The following is a 14,868-nucleotide window of genomic DNA, read 5'->3' as shown; positions in this document are numbered from 1 at the left end:
GGAAGAGGCTTTTCCACAGAGCCCAGACAACCTGTCAGGGCAGCAGACTGAGCTCTCTTAGGGCTAGCCCAGCCAGTGCAAACCTGTAGCAAGACAGAACCATGGCAGCAGGGCACAGGGCCTGGCGTAGCAAGTGTCTCCAAACTTGAGCAACCTGGCCAAGCACAGCCACCTTTTCCACTATTAGACAGCACTGAGTAGCAGGACACATGGTGGGTATGTAAACTGATATTTCAGGTGGGCTGTAGAGCTTTCCTTAAAGCAGCCCTGATGACCAGTCTGGGTGGCTAGTCATGTACTGCAAATGAAGGGTGGGTACAGCCCAAAGGGTGGAATTTCAGTTTTGCTTAAAAAAATGACATTATAAGTACCCCAAGTTGAGTAACGCAAACCTTTACCACCTTTACCCTCTCATCTCCTGGCCCCCTGCTTGCAGGGAAGTAGCTACAACAAGAACTTTTCCCCGTTTGCCACAAACTGTAGTTACAAACCTTCTCCATGAATCATTGTGAAAACCCGGAAACCGTGTGGGTGCTTTTTGCAAATTGCACACTCACCACTCATAAGCAGTGTCTCATGTATCCAATCCCACGGGTTTTCATCCTTAATGAAGTGCTGACACTCACAAAAGCAAAGGCAGTGAATTTGTTTAAAAGGAAGGCTCTGTTTCGGGATTGCTTCCATCACTGGCTGACTCACTGTTTTGAAGGTCACTGTCTGAAGAGATGGCTAGATGAGGTTTAGGTATCAAAGATCCTCCCAGGGCTCTCATGAACCATCAGCAAAGAATAAAATCATCCCTACAACACAGAGTATGTAAGTGACCTTCCCTGTTTGTCTTCTCTGTGACAAGGCTGAGTCCAAAACATTTCAGTGGCTCTTTCCGGTCATTACTGTGCGCTTTGGGCAGGGCTGGTAAGTACTTTGTCTCAAGTACTTCTGGACAAAATCAGAAACATTGTTTTTCAGGGAGTTTTCCTAATAGGTTTTCAGATCATGGACGTCTAAGATGAAAAGTGAGACGAAGCGTTGGGCTTGGTTAAGTCAGCAAATAGCACCGTGATGCATTTGTCCTACTGCTGCTACAAAAGTCAGTAAGCTAAATGGATTATGTGGGGTTTATTCTTATTTTCATCTTTCCTTACTGCAAGTCATACTATCTGCAGCTTGTGTGTATGCAAACTGCCCTGAATGCTGTGTGTCTAACCTACCCCCTCATGTGGCATTTGCAGGAGCATTATACACAAAACTCAAGTCAGCCATTTTCAGGAATTAAAACTTTCTGACATTTTTCATTTCTCTTTACTGTTTGTCCTCATCCCTTTGCCTGCATTCAGCACAGTAATTTCTCCAAGGTTCAGCTTCATCACAGGTGCAGTACTTCCAGTGTCACTGCCTGAACTAGATGGCTGCATATTTTGCAGCAGCTCACTTTGCAGCATAGCAGACAGCTTGGTATCAGCAAACGAACCACACACTTCACTAAACAGTAAAAAAAATCTGTTTGATAAGGTACATGTTTTATTAACTTGAAAGAGTTTGCTATATTCCTGCTCAAGATTTCTAGGCGTGTTATTTCTGCATGATAAAAAGCAGTACTGCCCATAGACATTAGCTGGGAAATCACAAGAGCTCAACCCCAGTATCAGTATAACATGACAAATCAACTTGCTGCAGGGCTAAGAAACGTATGCAAATGATGGCTATGTTGAAACGGAATGAAAATACCAACAAATATAAAAGGAAGGAAAGCAGACCTTTAAAATCAAGAGGAAGGATTACAATGAACATTAGGGAAGTCCCCTTTTAGGGTGAAAATGTTACGAAATTTATCTAAGCTTCAACAAGTGTTTGGTTATGTGCATATATGAACTTCTACATTCGAAGACAGAGGAATATGATCATGGTGACAAACCAGTTATTTATTGTCTTAATTAATAATATATATTACTTTATATCAAGTAGCTGTGTATAACCCTATCATCTTACTGAATTTATGTTTGCTGGGAACATGGTACTCAAGCTGCTGCTGCCCACCATTTGTGGAAATTCCAGGCTCAGATTTATCATTAGGTCTATCATTCACCTCTGACATTTTCTGGTCATCACTTTTTAGCCTATCATTTAATTGATCTAGGCTCCCTGTAAGGTTTATAAAAATGTGCTAACTACTCTGCTGTCCTACCTCTAGTGGTTAGCATGTATTAAACTCCATATTGTATTATGGTAACTACTATGTCTAGACCTCAAAAAATGGCTGTGATTAGACGATAGCTCTTACCCTGGAATCCCACAGTCATGGTATTCCCAAAATGGCGAGTGCTGATGCTGTTAACAAACAGACACACAGCCTGTACTAGAAAGGAAGAGATAGTTTTGATCCAAAGGTTTTGCTTCACCATTGCAAATCAGGATGGCTCAACATCACTTGCTCTATAAAGTTTGTTACTTTTTTTGTGCTACAATTATCAGCACTGTATTTCTTCAGGCACTCCTTTTATCAGTAAATTTTAAACCACAGCCTTGTTATTCCTCTATTATCTATCCTAAAATTCTCCTCATTGTTCCAATGAACTATAAAATATCTCTCCTCTTCTACTCCAGAAAAAGAGTTTGTTCCAGTTACAACCACTGTCCATTACAGCCCCTAGGAAACATAATGATATTCCTGCTCCTCCAAGCGTGTTGGACAAATGCAGGTGTTTCTTTTTGTAATACAAAAGTTTCATTCTCAGTCCTTGTCCCTAAGGGAAGGAAAGTCTAAAGGAATACAAGGTGCATCTGGCTTATAGGCAGAAGGGTGACATGCCCATGTCACTACAATACACATCTGCAGGAGGACAGAATGGGTTCTTCAGTCAGTGAACATGTCCTTGGGGAGAGAAGAAGGAATTGCACCTGTAACCTGTAAAACCATGGATAATTTTTACAAGAAGTGCATATGAGTAAGCTGAAAGCAAGCAAATATAAAAAGATAATGAGCAAACCGCCATTAGGAAATTGCTTTGGGCGTAACTTCATTAGTTCTCTAAAGATTGTCTCCAGGATCTGCCTGTGCAGCACAGTTGTAGAAGGATTTAATGCATTTGCTCTCTTAGTCCCACTTCCTGGCAGGCTTCTTGGTCCTGAGTTCTGCTGGCCCCAGATTCTGAGGCATAAAATCATGTTTATTCTAGCCAAGCTCAGCCTTATTGAAGTCTGCTGCGCAGTGGCTCTGTCCTCAGAAGCAGCTCAAGAGATGCTCTGCAGGTTTCTTGGTCATTGCAAGACAGTTATGTAGGCTAGAAAGGAAAGAAGCACAAAATAAACAATAGACTGGTCAAATAAGGACATGAAGCCCCTAATCAGTACCTACAAGGTAGATCTATCTATCTATGAGATCATAGTGAAAACATACACACACGCATACACACATTCATCTATTTATGCCTATCTATATTAACTGGCAGAATATACTGAGCAGAGAGTTCTTTTCTTTAATACTGTGGGAGGAAGCCAATAAAAGCAATCAGAAAACAATCCTCCATGTGACCTTCTGAGCTGATGCATGCTGCAGACATTCCCAAAACTGATGGAGACAGTATGATTAATTTTCATAAATTATTGAACTAAAAACAACTTTCAGCATCTAGAAATAAATATCACATTTGTAGCTGTTGCATTATTCACTATTCACGGGCTGATTGAAAATCTGTGTGCTAAGCAGTGAGTCAAATGTTTGTTCATGTCAGAGAGGTAACAAGGACATACATACATATACACTGAGCCACAGGGTTTTCGTAGGAGGCTTACTTCCTAATAGAGGTACCCCACTTTTTTATTATTTACTGATAGCTTGCTTTGCAAGAATCATTTCCACTTTTATACTAAAGTTGACATCAAGTCTCAGAATTTCAATATTTATTCTGAATGCTCCAGTTCTATGCATTCTGGGTGAGTGGCTAAGTCCTAGGTTTCAGCTCCTGTTCATATTGCTTTCTTGCTTATTTTAGACCACAGGTTTGAAGAATACAGCAAACTGGTTTTCCTTTCCCCTGTCAAAGGTAGTATACACCTTGGTAATGCACCCTTCCTGAGTTTATCAGGACATTTTTTGCAGACAGGTATTGCAGACAGGTTGCAGAGTAGAATTTATCCAGCCACAAATGCAGAAAAGAGTGCCATGCAGGACAAACCAGAAGTGGAAGATGAGAAAAGGAATCAGCAGAAGGATAAATGTCTTTTGGAGAATATTTAAAGAGTATATACATGCCACCAAGTTATTAATATTTGGTCAAACCCTTCCTGAGACTTACCTGTTACAATCCCACAGTGACGAGACATATTTTCACTGAGAAACTGGCAAAATATTTCATCTGAAAATCACAGTTTTTCATATTCAAGTGACTCCAAAACCAAGGGGAATCTTTAAAACTTAACTTTTTTTTCATAGGAAAGTCAATGTGGTCACAGGAGAAATAATCAGAATTCCAGTATTGTGTAGAACAGCAACCTCAGTAGATATTTTCTTACAATTTTACTGCTGACTTCCTCAAAGACTCACATAATTCAATATCAAGCTCAGAGCTTTCCTCCAAATCATAGCACAATTAGCATCCAACTGACACTATTTAAATGGCTCCATCATAGCAGAGCCCAAGCAACACTAACTTCTTTGTACTTCTAAACTTTTTTTCACAGAGATACTCTGCACCTGTGATGTCTGGTCCCTTCTTCCTGAAGTACCACTCATGCTTTGCTCTCACTCCTGGTTACCTACAGTCTCAAAACCACCAAATTTCAGGGCTGCCTGAATTTACACCTTTGTACAGATGTGGGAGGGGATGGAGACAAAAGCAATACTGCTTAAACAGTGGCTCACCTGAGCACAATAAACCCAGCATACACACAGTAGCACTATTTTGGCTATATTTAGGCCCACAGAAATTGCTGTTTCTTTACATACGAGTCCATGAAGAAGGTAAGGCCCCAGGTATGTGATACAGGCATTGGCCCAAATCTTAAACTGGAGAACCGGGGGTCATCTTAGACAACTTGCATTTTCAAAAGCAATAAAAATAATAATGGAAAAATACTGAAAAAAAGCTAAAAAACCAAAATGCATATTGGGAAAATAAAAAAAAAAACAAACCAACCAACCAAACAAAAAAAAAAAAAACAAAAAAAAAAGAAGAAAAACCTCCAAGCCATTCAGATTTTATATATGCTCTGCAAGGAGCTCCACACCCTTTATGCATTCTCTACCTTCTCTACCTCTTCACAGCCTCAGCGTTCCCATGCACCCTTCATATCTCCCAACCTCCCCAGCTGGCCTGCAGACCTCCCTGTTCCCTCTGCTAGGGCCTCGCATGGCTGTGCCCTGGGGACCATCCCTCTCGGCATCCCTCCCTCCCTCCCACAAACCCCCTGGAGCAGCACGACCTCTGGCTCACCCACTGGCCCAGGAGGCACTGTTGTCTTCAGAAAGCAGCCCTGCTCCCAGAGCAGTATCTACAAACAGATAATTTTTTAGCCAATTTAAATGTGAAACAAATATTTCATAAATGAGGGTAATGCAGTTTGTCCATGGGGTCAAACCAGTTGACCAGTCCAATGCAGCTGCAAGACCACAGTCCATTTAGTAACACTCCTGTTGCCCTAACACATAAAAACCCCTTTCAGAGTCATTAAATATTTAAGATATTTGCCAGCAGAAGTGTAAAACTGATTTCCCATAGAGGCCATTCCTGACACTGGAAAAGAAACAAAAAACAAGCTAAGTCACTGGAGCCACAGAAAGAAGGGATCAGTCCCTCGACACCAAGAGCACAGGCACATGCTCCTGCGACAACAGTCAGAACTACTAGCAAAAATTACATCTTACTTCTGTTGCTCATTCACGCTTTAACCATTTCTGTTTCCTCCTAATATTTAATTAAACTTTAATCTTTCTCTGAGGGGGCTCCCACAGAGCCTGACAAACTGGAGTTTAAAACTCTGTTTCAGGAAATGGAAAAACAGTTTCTGGAACTGGAAAAGTTGCTTGGCAACTGTCAAGAATTAAGCTTCTGAGAAAGCCTTTGAGCAAGACCCATCTATAATTTTTAAAGCAACTTGGTGGCAGGAATAGGATTCCTATGGAGGCACTGAACAGTGAGGAGAAATACTCTGAAGTCTGAAGTGGGACTGTGCTGGGAGAGAAGGTAGTTACATTATACCAAGGAGCATTCAAGGTGTGACTATGCAGCACCAGCTCCTCTTCATTAACTTCAGTTGCAGATGCTGCTTTTCAGTAGCATAAGACAGCTAAAAACTGCAGTTTGGCTTTTAGACCAGACTAGGTTTGTATCACTGGCTGTTAACTGTCCCTTAGCTTGTTGTCCTGGGTTCAGCAGTAGCAGTCATTTTTCTCCTCCTTGGTAGCTGGTGTAGTGCAGTGTTTTGACTTTCAGCTCGGGAACAGAGCTGATAACAAGCGATGTTTTGGTTTGGCCAAGGACTTTGTGAGGCTCATGCTCTGCCAGGGAGGAGGGGGAGCCAGGAGGAAGCAGAGACAGGACACCTGACCCAAACTGACCAAAGAGGTATTCCATACCACAGCACGTCATGCCCAGGATGTAACTGGGAGTTAGCCGGAAGGGCTGGGAGTCTGCAGGGTTGGAGGAGGTATCGGTCAGAGCTTGGTCGGGCTGGGGGGGCGAGTTATCGGTCGGCTGGTGGTGAGATGATGTATTCTCTTCCCTTGTTATTTCCTTTATCATTATTATCATTGGTGGTAGCAGTAGTGATTTGTGTTATACCTTAGTTACTAAACTGTTCTTATCTCAACCCGTGGGAGTTGCATTCTTTTTGATTCTCCTCTCCGTCCCTCCGAGAGCAGGGGGAGGGCAAGAAAAGGGGGGGAAGTGAGCGAACGAGTTACCTGACCGGGTTTAAACCACGACACTTGTAAACCTCGCTATGTGTATTACTACAGACAGCTGTAGGATAAGAGCTGACATACAGCATGCTATTGCTGCAGGACCAGCAATCACAAGTGACAGATGCAGACTCTTCTCATGTACCAGAACCAGGAGAACCACTAGCTGTGGCTGACACCTGAGCCCCGATACTTTGAGTCCCAGAGCCAGTATGGATTGCTGGTGCTAGGTAATGCAAGAGCTTTTTATGTTTCCAATGGTCAATACGAGCAACTTCCACTCCCACATGAATTTAGCTGTATTTTTTCCTAAGGTGACTCTGATTTTACCTGCAGCCTTGATCAAATACATCCTTCCTTCTGCATAGTACTGACCATGAAAAATTAGGGTAATTCCCACAACAAGCCTTGAAGTTACAGCCAAACCACCAGTACCTTGAAATATCACAGGATCAAACATACTCCTTGCCAATCTGTTCCAAAGGCAAATACCTTTGCTGAAAAAGAATTAAAATTGAACTTCATTGCTAATATCTGGCATTATGTTCCATCCACTAGACCTCCATTATATTTCCCTCTGATAGATTAAGCAATACTGTAGCAGCAGATTTGTTCATTTTCTACATTTATGGCCCAAGATCAAATTGCTTTTTTGCCTGGGGCTAAAAATAAGGCAGGTATCTTCATTTATCTGAAACACTGATATAACATCTTTTTGGCTGCTTCCCCTTTCCTCTGGGTGTTATTTTACTTTTATCTGGTCAAGCCACTCATCCATAACTCAGCTTCCATTAAACATTCAGTATGTGGCTCACTCACATCAGTGGGGTCAACTGCAGCAAGGAACAATGCCCTGGTGATGCCTTCCAGGACATCTCAGCAAGGAGACACATATTTGCTTTTCTGTACATATCACACAAATGCAGAACATGATTGAATGGTTGGTCACAACAGTAAACTCAATAGAAAACAGAAAGATTTTGCAGGAGCATTTACCCAGCAGCAGAGGAAAAGATAATGAATCCACCCTTAGAAAGACTTCAGGTCCAGTTTGTTGTGAAGCAATGTAAGCACCCAGGAGTAGATTCAGCAGCTATACCATACATCCAGGTGTGGCCATTCCTGTCTTCAAACACACTCCTATCCCAGCCTTGGAAACAAGAGAAGCTGCTGAATGCCCTGTCCTTTGGCTCATAGCACTCCAGGACTGCATTCTTTTCCAACTGTGCAAAACCAGCCAAATCTTAACTGAATTGTCTGGCCATGTGATTCTGTCATCCCTGTGCTTTGACTGGGTGCGCAAACATGACCTTACCAGTCCTGACAGCTAACCCAACCTTGGACATTCAGCTCAATTAACAGCACCAGAAAGAGGATGCAGATCCTCCCCCTTACTGCTCAGCAGCCACTGTGCTTCCTGGAGCACAAAGGATCACTACCCCACCATGTTTCTGTTCAAAGCAACAGTCACCAGAAGGATGACTATTCAGAGCAATCCCTCTCAGACACTATGCAAAGTGCTGCTTGTCTAATAGGAAACATTTCAGTTTAATTTTAAACTCTCTGTGAGCAGCTCCCAAATTTCACTCTATCATCAGCTAACCTGGCAACTGTGGAATGCCTCTAAGGCAGCTGAAACCCTTGCCAAATCAAGTTCATATCACTCTCTCAGCTGGACTTGGACACTATACAGAACTCAGAAGTTCAATTATTATGAAATTTGAAATAGATTTGAAGAAAATCTATTAAAAAAAAAGCCAACTAAACAAAACCAGTAGAATAAAGACAGTAGAGGAAATTCTGTTTTGAAGAAATGGTGGCCAAACACTCTAGGGCTAAGCAAGCAAGTTTCTGTTGCAAGTTAACCTAGCTTGCGAAGTGCAATGCATTTCCTTAACGCAAACCAAACCCCCACTTTCTGCATCTGGTCATGTGAAGTGGACATCTCCACACACCTGACTTTGAGCTTTTTTTCTTGTTGGTGTCCAGTATATTGTCTTGACTCCAGCCCTTGTCTCGACTCTTTCCCAAGGCTGCAGTATTGAAGCTCATCATCTGTCCTGTTTATCTGCTCCAACAGCCTTTAAAAACTGCCAGGTAGGATCACTGCCCAAAGGTTTTTCTAGAGATGTGGGACAGAGGCTGCCTCTTCTGCACCCTCGCTTAGTGACTGCAGTGAGCAATGCCTCACTGGGACTGTGAGGAAAGCACAGCTTCTGAAGCACACGGGAAGGCGGCAATAGTGTCAGCAACAGCTCTGTGGTGTGTACATCTGTCCAGCAACTGAAATGAAAGCATCTCAGTTCACATAGACTGACACAAAAACTTCTAGGTAAACTACTGAATTTTAGGACAACTCAGTTATTCAGATCTTCAGCTCCTTACAGCCTTCAGAACCTGATTCAGTTGTTTTGGTTTCAAATGAGGACAAGGCACAGAGGACAAGAAGACATGCTGCCTGTGTCTGTTGCCAAAATATAGGTACAGAGTTTTAAAATAAATCTTCATGTAAGAAAACCATAAGAGAGAATTCCAAGATTCTTCAGCCAATGAAAACAACACAGATAATACAATTTGTTGGCTGGGCTTGAAAACTGTAATGCTGATGTGCTCTAATGAAATAAAACAGAAAGAGTATTTGATCTGCCAGCTGAGCGGGCCAACTCCAGCTCGGTTTCTGGAGGCAGCTCTGTCCTCAGGGGCTGTGTTGTCCAATTACTTGTATGCTGACGGCCTGATGATTTTCTGGTTCTGCTTTACCTTAGGGAAAGTCTGGAATCCAAGGCGTGGCAAAGAAATAAACCATCTAAACCTGCTCATGTTTTCACAGGGTACAACAACAGGGCAAAGAAGAGAGATGAAGCTTTACCAATTCCAGGCATTCACACATCAGTTGAGCAAAAGTTTGGAAATAAGAGTGCATTTCTAAGAACATTATTAGCAATACAAAAGTCAGAGAAGTGACTTGCCAACTGGCTGTAATAACAGCTGTATATATTTTATCCCTGCTCATTCCCAGCATCATCTGCTTTTTCAATTACTTGAAATTACTTTCCCAAACCAATTTGGTGGTTTGTTTTTTTTTTCCCTGTTTTGGTGATGTACATAATTTAACTCCTTTGGATGTATCTTTCTATCACAGCTTTTTTATATAGAGCCTGTACCAAGCAGAATTCAAGTGAAGAGGAGGAAGTTTGGCATAGGAACAAAGAATACCTTTGATCATTTTTTCTTGAAATACAAGTGGAGTAAGATATGGATAATCTCCTAGTGATGGAAGCTCCTAACTGTTGTACCAGTTCAGGTGCCGGGTGGCTGAGCACATGCACATGTTCTGCTAAAGCAAATTAAATGGAAATTTAGCCATGACACATGGTGATTGTATTAAGAACCCTTAGACCTGCTACAGGACAGGAAACAACTTCTGGACTCCAAAGCAGATTAGTATAAATGACAGATAGGTGATAAAATTTAGTTGACATGGGTATCTTAAGGCCATAAAGGACTTGGAAGTGCTGTATTAGACGGTAAGAAATAATTGCAGGAAACAAAAGCAAGCATAAAATTTCTTGGAGAAAATGGTATGTTGCCTTCAATTCTGCTGCTTTGAACTTCTAACAATGAGGAGTTCTACATTTATGCTAACTGAAAGGTCTTTCAATTCATCTACAGCTAATTTTTCCAGGAATCAGATAAAAAATGAACATACGACCTGTATTTTCATCCTACTTTCTATGGCCCCTAGCAGTTTAGTTCTAAAATATTTGCACGTAGTTATTTCCAACTGCATGATTTCCAATTCCTATTATGTCTATGAATAAATGGTGAATTGAAGCTCTACAGTGTAAGATGCAGTGATTCTTGTTTTCCAGTTGTTATGCTATGGTGCTAATGCCACCTGCAGCATCTCTGTATACCCTCTAATCTTCTCATCGCCCCAGGTAAAGCTTAGACTTGCCAACTTTTCAATCTCAGAGAACAAACTCAGGCAGAGAAAAGAGGCTCAGCAATAGAAAAGCTGCTGCCTTTAATTAAATCACAATGAAGTCTCTAATTGTAGCCCAGGGAAGAGTCTTTTAAATAAACTCATGTGTTCTATCAAACACTTGAGAAGCAAGGTGGAAGTCAGTCACTAGTGTTCCAAATCAGCACATCTTTAAATCAATTTCTACAAATAACAAAGAAAGCATCATTAAAAAACTTTCACCTGCCTTGAGCAAAAAAAGCCCAGAGACTCCTTCCGCCCCCTCTAAGGCAATCAGCACAGCCTCCTGAGCCTTTCTGTAATACCCTAGTAAAGCTGCAGTGAAGTTTCAATATCTTTCAGAGCACCTGTTTTTTAGAAGAGAAACTGACGCGGGCTCTGGGTGCTTCTTTTCCTTAATGACGCTTTTCTCAAAATGTACTAACTCAAGTCTAGTTTACCTCAATCAGAGATGGCAGCAGCAGCAGCCATACTATGTGCAAGCATTTCCACTTGAGCAAGTCTCTTCTAAGACATGTACATGGCAGCTTTGTATCAAGAAAAAGTATTGTCCCTGTCTCCCTTTATAATATACCATCTGGCTCCTTCCTGTATGTGGTGAGTTGACCCTGGCTGGACACCACGTGCCCACCAAAGTTGCTCTGTCACTCCTTTTCCTCAGCTGGACAGGGTGAGAAAATATGTTGAAAGGCTCATGGGCTGATTTAAGGACAGTGAGAGATCACTCACTGGTTACTGCCACAGGCAAAATAAACTTGAACTGGGGAAGTAAATTTATTACCAATCAAATCGGAGTAGGATTATGAGAAATACAATAAAATCTTAAAAAAATAACAACCAACCAACAAAACCACAAAAAAACCCCGAACAAATGAAAAACAAAACCCAAACATCTTTCCCTTACCCTTCTCTTCTTCCTGGCCTTAAATTCATTCCCAATTTTCTCTACCTCCTCCCCACAAGGAGAGCAGGGAGACAGAGAATGGAGGTTGCAGTCAGTTCATCACATGCTGCTTCTGCCACTCCTTACTCCTCAGGGGGAGGACTGCTCACACTCTTTGCCTTGGCCAGCAATGGATCGACTCTGTAGCCAGCTGGTACTATCTCTAGCAGCTTCTCACAGAAGCCACACCTATAGGCCCCCTGTACCAAAACGTTGCACACAAACCCAATACGCTGTCTCACTTGAGAAAATGCCTCATCCAACGTTTCATGGGTTTTGCGTTCTCCCTTTTTTAAGAAGGATTGGAACTATAAAGACTATCATACTGTCACCACAGGAAAACCAAAGAGCCCAGTAGTTTTGGGGAAAAAAAAAAAAAAAAATGCAGGATAGAATATTCAGCTATCAGCTTGATATTTACCAAAAGCACTGGGGTGCTTTCAGTATGGATTTACCACATCTTACTAACAGATCACATTGTTCTGAAGTATCATTTGTATGTGAGTGGAAATCATCACCACCAAGAATGATGCAAGTTCTGTAAAAACACCAAATAGGAGCAGACTATTATACCTGAACTAAAATTCAAGGTCACACTGTAAACACATGCTAGTGTGCAACATACAAACCAGTATTTGGGCAGAAAATGTGGAGTCCTCATGTTTATACGTTCTGCTTCAAATGCCACAGTAATGACACAGCAGCCCTAGAAATGCTCAACAGGCCAAGTCTGTTTTAATTACAATTACAGATTAGGTGTCTAATTTCTAGTCTTTCCTGTCACATCCTTTTATTCCAATGTCAAAGAAAATAGTATCGAGACATTTATGTTTGTATATACTATCCTCCTGACTACACGTCCAGCCTAATAAAGTCATCAGCTAGACAAGTTCTACGTATGTTGTCTCTGCATCTCTTTCATAAAAGCTCACTATGTCCTTTAATTCCCTACTTGATGTTGCTGTGCCAGAATGCATTCAATGTTTCTACTGTTTTCCGCTGTTTTTTGTTTTCTGCTGAACCCACGACATCCGCCATCAACAGAACGGTGTGCTGGACCTTTGCACAAGAGCTGACAGCCAGGAACACCACCGACACCCTGCCCACACATTCTTCCTGAGCAGGAAAATAAGGTTAATGGATAGTCCAAATGCTCCATACAGCCAGCACAGGGCAGGATGGATGGAAGAAAGCCAGCATGGGGCTTCTTCAGCTAAACAAAGCCAGTGGAAACCATCCAATATGTGCAAATGTATGTACATTTCAAATTTGTAAAATAGCTTAGAAGAGGTAAGCTGCTTTTTCAGAAGTGAGGAATGGGAAGAGGAGGGGAAGAAAGGCATGTCTGAACTTTAGTAAGGAAAAGAAAAAAAAATCTGTGTAAAAGCAGAATGGCAGATAACTATAATCTAAGTTCCAGCCTAAATACAACTGTGCATTTGCTTTGCTATAAATTGTGTTCAGCTACTTTTCTCACAGAGGGAAAGGGGTTTGTGGATCATGCCACAGGTCCATTTTCAGCAAAGAAAGACCTACCTGTGTAAAGATCAAAGGTGAAGAAGTCAAAGCTATAAAATGAAATTGTTACCCACCCCTGTAGCCTAATCGCTTCAGTATCATGCAGACATCAGTATGGCATCTGCACTGCTGGACACAAAGACAGAAAAAGATAAAATCACTCAAAAGTTAAGGAACTTATGATTTGGCTGCTTCTTTTCCTGGACTCTTTGGAAAATGTTTCTGCAGAACGCTGCAGCATAATCCTCCTTAGAGATCTGCAAGACTCCCTGGGACAAAGCCCAAGAAACCCAGCCAAAGTTTACTGTGAATCCTGTTGTAAGTGGGAGGTTCAGTTAGATGATCTTCCAGCCTCAGTGATCTATGATTTTTGTTAATTGCCTTTCTACAGGCTTGAATAGTCTTTAACATTACCTTCAAAACCCAGAAATCCTATTATTCATTAGAAAATAAGCACTTCATAAAGTTGCAACTGTGCCTATGCAATTAGTATTTCCCCAGCTACCAAACGTGCCATTGTAATGGGTGATGCTGTCCCATACGGTGCCAACTCCACATTCACTTCTTCACGACTTTGGAAGCATAAGCTGCCTTATTTCAAACTAGTTAAATTACAAGTATCATTTAACCCAATTCAGTTAAGTTGTATACTGATTAAAATTATTTATTTCAGTTAAGTTTAATGGGCTGATGGGTAATTTTTATGTTTATGGCAGAGCAAACCTCTCAAACACAAATGGGAATGTGCCTACATATATCATACCCAAGCAGCAATCAATCCATTTCAGGTGACTCCCCCCAGTTTCTTTACTGGGCATGACATGCTGTGGTATGGAATACCCCTTTGGCTAGTTTGGGTCAGGTCTTTGCTTTCTCCCGGCTTCTTGTGCCCCTCCCCACTGGCAGAGTGTGAGAGACTGGAAAGTCCTTGATCAGGGTAAGCGTAATTTAGCAACAACTAAAACAGGAGTGTGTTACCAGCATTGTTCTCAGACTAAAGCCAAAACACAGCACTGCAGCAGCTAACAGGAAGAAAACTAACTTTATCCCAGCTGAAACCAGGACAATATACACGCATTAAGCCAGTTTAACTGAATAAAAAATTATAAATGTACGATTAAATATCAATTTATGTGTACAGAAGGCTGTGGCTTAGCCCTCTGGAATCCTACCTTCACCTTCTATTAACCTTTTACCACATGGGGATGTGGTAAAAGGTTAATGTACTGATGTATGAATCTGTAAATACTGTCAACATTTAATTTTCTACAAAGTATCTATAAAACACATCAAGTCAGGACAGCTCTGGGCAGACACAGCAAGTCACTGAAGTAAGCAACATGTACTTTAAAAATAATCCCCATTTATTCCAGAAAGAATACATCAAAGAAACACTTGACCTGTGTTTCCACAGACTCCATAAATAGCTTGATAAGCAATTAATACAGTGCAACCAACCCACACCACCCACAGGTTTAGAAGTGCTTAGCAATGTAACAGAACATCGCTGTTCCTATTTTACAG

The sequence above is a fragment of the Pezoporus occidentalis genome, unplaced genomic scaffold (assembly GCF_034315485.1).
Source record: "Pezoporus occidentalis ecotype Australia unplaced genomic scaffold, CSIRO_AGI_Poc_V1 ctg16, whole genome shotgun sequence".
NCBI lineage: Eukaryota > Metazoa > Chordata > Aves > Psittaciformes > Psittacidae > Pezoporus > Pezoporus occidentalis.
Note: the sequence above shows the minus strand (reverse complement) of the source record.